This window comes from Lactuca serriola, chromosome 5 (genome assembly GCF_051521515.1).
Source record: "Lactuca serriola cultivar US96UC23 chromosome 5, Lser_US96UC23_V15, whole genome shotgun sequence".
Taxonomy (NCBI): Eukaryota; Viridiplantae; Streptophyta; class Magnoliopsida; order Asterales; family Asteraceae; genus Lactuca; species Lactuca serriola.
This window is the reverse complement of record NC_136412.1, coordinates 291,716,802-291,723,869: the sequence shown is the minus strand read 5'-3', so window position 1 is coordinate 291,723,869 and position 7,068 is coordinate 291,716,802. Positions and strand designations below refer to the sequence as shown.

At 35.7% G+C, this 7,068-nt stretch overlaps 1 non-coding gene across 1 annotated transcript; it reads right to left on the bottom strand.

The window, feature by feature from the left end:
• Positions 1-978: 978 nt before the first annotated feature.
• LOC145056061 (small nucleolar RNA R71) lies at positions 979-1,085 on the bottom strand. Its single transcript, XR_013685599.1, has one exon. It is a non-coding gene; the product is annotated as a small nucleolar RNA R71 (small nucleolar RNA).
• Positions 1,086-7,068: the final 5,983 nt, after the last annotated feature.

Below are 7,068 nucleotides of genomic sequence, written 5' to 3'. Positions count from 1 at the left end.
TTTGAAATCAACCATAAAAACAGGAGGGTTTCGAAACTAAACAAAAGTATCTATAATTATTGGCTTTAAATCATCTTTCTAATCATTAATTAGGTATTTACATTTAAGTTTTTTTGAACTTCTAAAATTAGATAAAACACCCTATTTAGTTGTTTTTCTTAGTTTAACTTTTAGTAATTATTTTATTAATATAATATTGTTCCCTGTGATCAACACCCGTGTTACTTTACTATTCTATAATTCGACTAGGTACACTGCCAATAAGTGCATAGTTAGTTAAGTTTAGTTAGGTTATAAATTTAAGACTGATAGGTATATCTATACACATCAAATTTTGGCACCGTTGCCGGGGATCGATTTATTTTAGTTGAAAATAATTTCTTCTAGGTAATCGATCCTTTTTGTGGGGTAAAAGTTTCAAAAATTATTTTTCTGAATTTTGTTTATTTTTTGTCCAAGCATCCCCCATGACGTGGCAATATCTTACCACAACGTGGACACTAGTAGTTTTGTTTTTATTTTTAGTTTTTTTTGTTTATTTGATTTTTTTTGTTCGTTTTACACGTATTTTCTTTTTTTGTTTTAGCAAAAAAAAATGGGGGACATTACGACGATGACAATGGAGGAATACAATCGACGTATGAGGAACGACAACAGATGGGGTCTTGATCCACCAAAAATCCCAACCATGATAAAGTTTGAACTTCCGGGGCACATTCTTGGCATGCTAAAGGAACTACCTTTTTTTGGGAAGGAGCACGAGGACGCTTGTAAGCATATAGAAGAGGTGGTGGAGATTTCAAATTATTTTAATGCTACAAACGTGAGTAAAGATGTGGTGATGCTATGAATTTTACCTGTCACATTGAAGGGTGAAGCTAAATAATGGTTAAAATCACTTCCCTTTGGAGCAATCACAACATGGGCAGATTTTAGGACTGAATTCATTCCATAGTTCACCTCTCCTTCGAAAGTACAAAACTTAAGAGGAATATACAAAATTTCCAACAATTGGAGGGGGAGTCCCAATACGAAGCTTGGGAGCGCTAGAAGAAATTATTACAAAGTTGTCCTCAACATGACTTCAATGTGCAACAAGAGATCTCAATATTTTATGATGGAGTCAATGTATGCCCATGACAAAGAAGGATCCGACCACTAACAAAGATTTAATTGAAGAATTCTCCAAGCTTTCAAGGGAGTATCACAACCTAAGGGAGGATATCACAAGAAGAAGAGCGAATGGAGATGGAGCTTCTGAAGTCTTAACAGTAGCAATGGAGAAACTCGACGCCATGGAAAATAGGATCATAAAGATGGGATAATCAGTTAATATGATACAAGATAGATGTGAAGCTTGTGGGGGACCCCATTATACAAGGGATTTTGAATATCAGAAAGCTCAAGTAGGTTATCAAGGTAGAGATACGAAAGAATATCAACAACTAAAGCATGATCTCTACCAAATAGAACAAGTCCAATATGAGCAAATAACTTATATTGATTCAATGCTATTTAGATTCATGAAAGCTAGGGAAAAAAGACATGATGCCACCGATGTAGCACTTAGGGATCAACAAGCATCTAGTTTGAGAATTCACACACAAGTCGGGAAATTAACGAAGCTTTTTCAAAGAAAGCTATTGGATACATCTTCAAGATAAGTCAGACGAATCCCAATCTCTCAAGTCATAACTATTTATACAGAAAAAGAAGAGGAATCAGAGCATAAAGGGTTCTTTGACTCAATAGAGAAGTAGTCCAATAAATCACCCAAAGGAAAAGAGAAGAAGGAAAAACATTATGAAGCTTTCTAGGCTCCAGGACATGGAGACAAAAGTGCCACGTCATGGGAACTGAAGGAAGATTATGATTTCTCATATGTTACGCCATATCGACAACCTTTCCCTTACCCATCTCGTACCAATGCAAATCGGGTGAATCAAGAAAACACAAAGTTCCTTAAGCATTATGAACTTGAGAATGTTAAGGAATAAGAATGGGAAGAATTGGAGGAACATTTAAAAGAAGAACAATCAGAAAAAGAAGTGAATCGTTCGAAACCTTAAATGTAAACGCCAATGATTTTCGAGGTGTTTGCTTTTACAAGACCTCTAGATCAAACCTCAGATCCAATTGAAGCAAAAGAAGAAGAGAGTGATGAGTCTCATATTGACAAGAAAAACCCAGAGAGAGACAAGGAAAAAGCTAAAGACACGGGAATGAAAAAAGAACCAAAGTGGAAGCATAATGAATATTTCAACCCGAAAATGCAAGAAAGCTCAAAAAAAGAATTCAACAGAAGGATGCCTACAAACAAGTAAGGTTAAAGATGATGGAAAACGGGGAGGTTACACTTCCACATGACGCAATGTAGGAGGGAAGGATTCTGACTCAAGACTCCACAAAAAGAAGCGCTTATCCGGAGGAAGCTCGAATTTGAGTTTGCATTTTCTTTTTATCTTTGATTTTTAGGTTTTTGTTTTAAAATATTGTTTTTGTTTCACCGAATGATGATGTGTTTTTCTAGTTCTAGATCTCAGTTTTCGGTATTCAAATGAGTAAAAGGAACAAAGAAGCTTAACTGGAAAATTTCGTGAGAAGTCTTAAAGAAAATTGAATATCACAATTTTGAATAACTGTGGGGTGTGTTTCTCTTTTTGAAGATTTTAGTGGAGACTTCGGGGGATAAAAACAAGATAAAAACTATCTAGTTATGAATTGAAAATTTTATAAATAAATGTGGCAAAAAAAATTTCGAAGACACCAAGTATCCACGACCTGGCCATTCCTATGCCACGTCGTGGTGCAATGTATTTTCGCAAAACATATTTTCAAGACCGATAGCCACTACATGGCCATCCTAAAGCCACATTGTGGCAGTTTATGTATTCGCGATTAGAATCCTTCATACTCACCTACACGACGTGTCGTATTCTTTCCCACGTTGTGGCCCAATTCAACACACTTTTTGAAGTTGGTTCTTCTGATTATATTTATCTGACACATTCACAATCACAAGCACCAAGAGTCAAGTTTCCAGTTTCCAACAATTTATTTGAGATGTTCAAGATTTCCCACCACAATCAGATTCGATCTCGCCACTACTACCTCGTGGGAGTCTATTCCTTTCTTCCTTTTTTTTGCTTTTCATGTTATTTAATTGTTTTATGCATATAATGAGGGCATTGTATGAAATAAGTGTGGTGTATGGGGTCAAAAAAGGAGTTTCAAGCATAAAAGTAAAAAAAAATGCTAGAAATTAAAAATTACTAGGCTTGCAAAACTAATCTAAAAATCTTATCCTTTTAAAAATTTGATATTATTGCATTTGGGCTACTTTGCTAGTGTTATGTGGGATGATTTGACGCTAACTCTAAGATTTAGTTGAGCCAATATGTTATAGTGTATTTGTGGCTTCCCAGTCTTAGTGAAATCATAGGACAAAAATGCAATGCTATTTAGTTTGAGGGGCATAATATGTTTAGCATCGTGTACCAGAATTGCATCTAGGAAAACTTATGTAGTAATGCATTTAACCAATAAGGTTTGAAGTAAGTTCCCTTGCTTATGCATATGTTTTTCTTTTTAGGATTTTTAGTTTTGAGTGAAAAAAAGTGAGAAAAGAAAAAGAAAAAAAATGAGAAATTAAAAGTTGCAAAAATTTTAACAAATAAGAGTCTACAAAGCTATAAAGATCAATAAATATCATGAATAAAAGTTCAAAAAGTTCCAAATCATTGAAGACTCAAAGATGGAGAAACTCAAGTTGAAGAATAAGTCAAAATTGCCAAGTTATTGTTTTTGTAATTTTTCTTTCTAGGTTATTTTTCCATATGTATGCTTGGGAGCTTAACCAGAAATACCTTGAGGTTAAGAAAGATTTCTAGGGATAGATTCAGAGGGATGCATAAATGAAATGTTGTTCAAAATAATTGGGAAGAGTTTATGAGGATCAAAAGTATTTAGGGATGGGAGGTAATTAGGATTTAGACACAAATACATGCATTGAGGTAAGCTGTAACTACTTAGGTCAATTTGGATTGTATTGTGTGATATTGGTGGGGAGGGTTATATTTGATGTATTAAATATAAAGTTTTACTTGAGGGAAAACAAACGACAAGTGTAGGGTATTTTGATATTTCCATATTTATACATATTTCTAAGCATTATTTTAATACATTTATGCTACATTTCAGTTAATAATGAAGATATTTGGTACTTATAATGTTTAAATTCTATTTTGTATCTATATTGGACATTCTCGAGGAAAAGGAGCTAAAATGGACAAAAGTTGGTTACTTGGAGGAACGGAGCTGAAAAAGACACAAAAAAAGGATGTTGTTGGATAGCTTGACCCCTCGTCAGTAATTTGGCCATATCTCATGACCCGTAACTCTGATTGACGAGAATCAAATTGTTCCGGAAGCTTTACAGAATTTTAGAAGAATTTCGTGTTCGTGCCAAAATTTGAATACTAGTTTCCACGTCGTATCAAAGGAATTACCAAGATGTGGCGGGTCAAAAATCCTTGTGTCGGTCTACGATTTCGTATGCGACAAGAAATTCCATCACCACGATGTAGCAATCTAAAGGCCATGATGTGGCCACCTTTCCTGACACAAAATCTTCCCAGACTTAGGGCGTACACGTTTTAAGTGATTACCATAGGTGGAGCCTAAATCCTACGTCGTGGCAACCCTAATTTTTTGTGTTTGAGCTCTATTTATGCATCATTAACTCCCCAAGACTCCTTCCCTCATCAGCCTCCAGCCCTATTTGGTACCTTGCAAACCCTAATCCATATTTGTGAGCATTTTGAGCCTTAGAGTGTGTTGTTGGTGTTCTTGAAGGAGGAAGAAAGAAGTGTATTCACCTTGGAAGCTCAAGACCAACTAGATCCATAAGTATCTTGCCTACAAACAGTCTTTGGAGGTATAAAGTTCAGCCTTTGATGTTTATTTTCTTTGAATCCTGTTAGATCTTAAGTTTTGTGCTTTAAGTCCCATATTCTTGGTCTAAGTGAGTATGGACTACTCTGGACCAAAGGAGTTGTCCATTTGGACGTTTTAGAGTGTTTAGAGCTATAAAAATGGAATCTTGATTGTTCATATACATGCATGCATGCTCTTTAGTGGTTTAGAACCTTGTGTTAAGTCAGGGTTTTGGTGTTGAGCACTTAATAGCCATGCAAGATCATAAAGTTGGAAAATTTATGATTTAGAATGTTATTTGGGGTCTTGATTTGGGCTTTAAACAAAAGGAATTAAGTGAATAAGCACTTAATGAGAAATTTGTCATTTGTCGAGTACGCTGGGCGTACTTCTAACTATGTTGCGTATACTCCCATGGAGGCCCGTTTTGGATTAGTGAGTACGTCGGGCGTACTCAACCTGAGTAAACTCGGTTGACTTTTTGACATTGACTAGGATTTTGACCAAGTTTGACCTAGGGGTATTTTTGGTATTTTGAGTTGTAGACTGAGATTTGGACACGGTTTTCTATAAAGGTGATTGGTAGAGTTCGTATTCAAATCAGCGTGTTGTTTAACTATTTTATCAGACTGTGAGGTGAGTTTTCCTCAGTACACTCCTGGGGTGAATGCACCAATGTCGGCCTACTAAATTATGTATCCTGGTATATTGGATTGATGTTATGCTGAGTATTTATTAGAACGGTAAATCTATATGATTACTTGTGTTCACTAAGTACGTGTTAGATTGGTAGATTTGTATGAATACTTGTGTTGTTGGTTATTGACTGTTATTTATCTATGTCGACATGTTATGGTTTGTTGGGTTCAGGCGGTCCTGCTTTGTGCTAAAGGCCAAGATACTCGGGGCGCTCTGGATAAAATGAAGGCCTACGAGGTGGTACAGTCAGGCTGAAGGCTCGGAGAGCGATCCAAATAGATTGCAGGCCCTGTGAGGCGATCCATTCAGGCTGAAGGATCATATATGCATGTTGTTATTGTATTGGTTGTGTGTGGTACTTTGGGGTAACTCACTAAGCGTTGGCTTATGGTTTAAGTTTCATGTTTCAGGTACTTCATATGATTGTGGGAAAGAAAAGGCATAATCGTGCACATCCTTCAAGTTTTATGTTATTCGATTCTGGAGATACTCTGATTTGTGATTATTGCTTTTCAGAACAATGTTTTGTAAAAAATTATGTTTTTTGGGTGGGTTTTAAAAATGGAATTTTTACCTTGATTTTTCGGATGTTAGAAGTTGCTATCAGAGCTCTAGTTTGAGAGAATTAGATGGGTATTTATGTGAATACAGACTCAAAATAAGGATCTAAAAAAGTTATCAAAATGATTTTCAATTTTTTTTCAAAAGTAACCAAGGAAGGATGAGATGTATACGATCATCTGGAGCAATAAAAGTATACAACAAGATGCCCACACTGTTATATGTTATGATGTTCATGATAGAACTGCTTGCTAGTGATAGGCTAGGGATCTTGATGAGTTGCATGATAGAATTGTCTGATTTAAGATGCCGGATAGCCTAAGAGGACTACAAATATGTTGGATGAAATTGACATCATTATTATAGTTTCTTAGTGTATGCATCATAGTTGTACATAACTAAGATTTTATAGCCTAAGAATGTTTGCTTTAGACTTATTTCATGTTCCTTGTTTGGTTGTGGGCTTAGGGTAAAATCAAGAATTTGACTGTCTATGGGATCTAGTGTTATGTATGATTAGCAGGCACGAGTGGTTATAGGGTTGGTGGAAGTTTCATGAGTAAGTATGTGAGTAGCTTGTTAGATGGGGAATGCTTAGCCACTCTTGAGAGAGTGATTACAGGATGTATGTGTATCCTAGATGTAGGTTTGTTTTTCGGGCATTTTGTGATGATCCATTAAGATAAATATTGGTAGGTGTGGAAGGTAGTATGGGCCCATATTACTCGAACCACAGGACCCGTACACGTAGCAAGGAAGTCGCAAAACTTTAGGGTTTAGTCTATCTATGATGGTTTTGATGGTATGAATTGTGGTATTTATGATATATATTTTAGTTCATTTTCAGTATGATGATAACGAGAGGATCTGGTT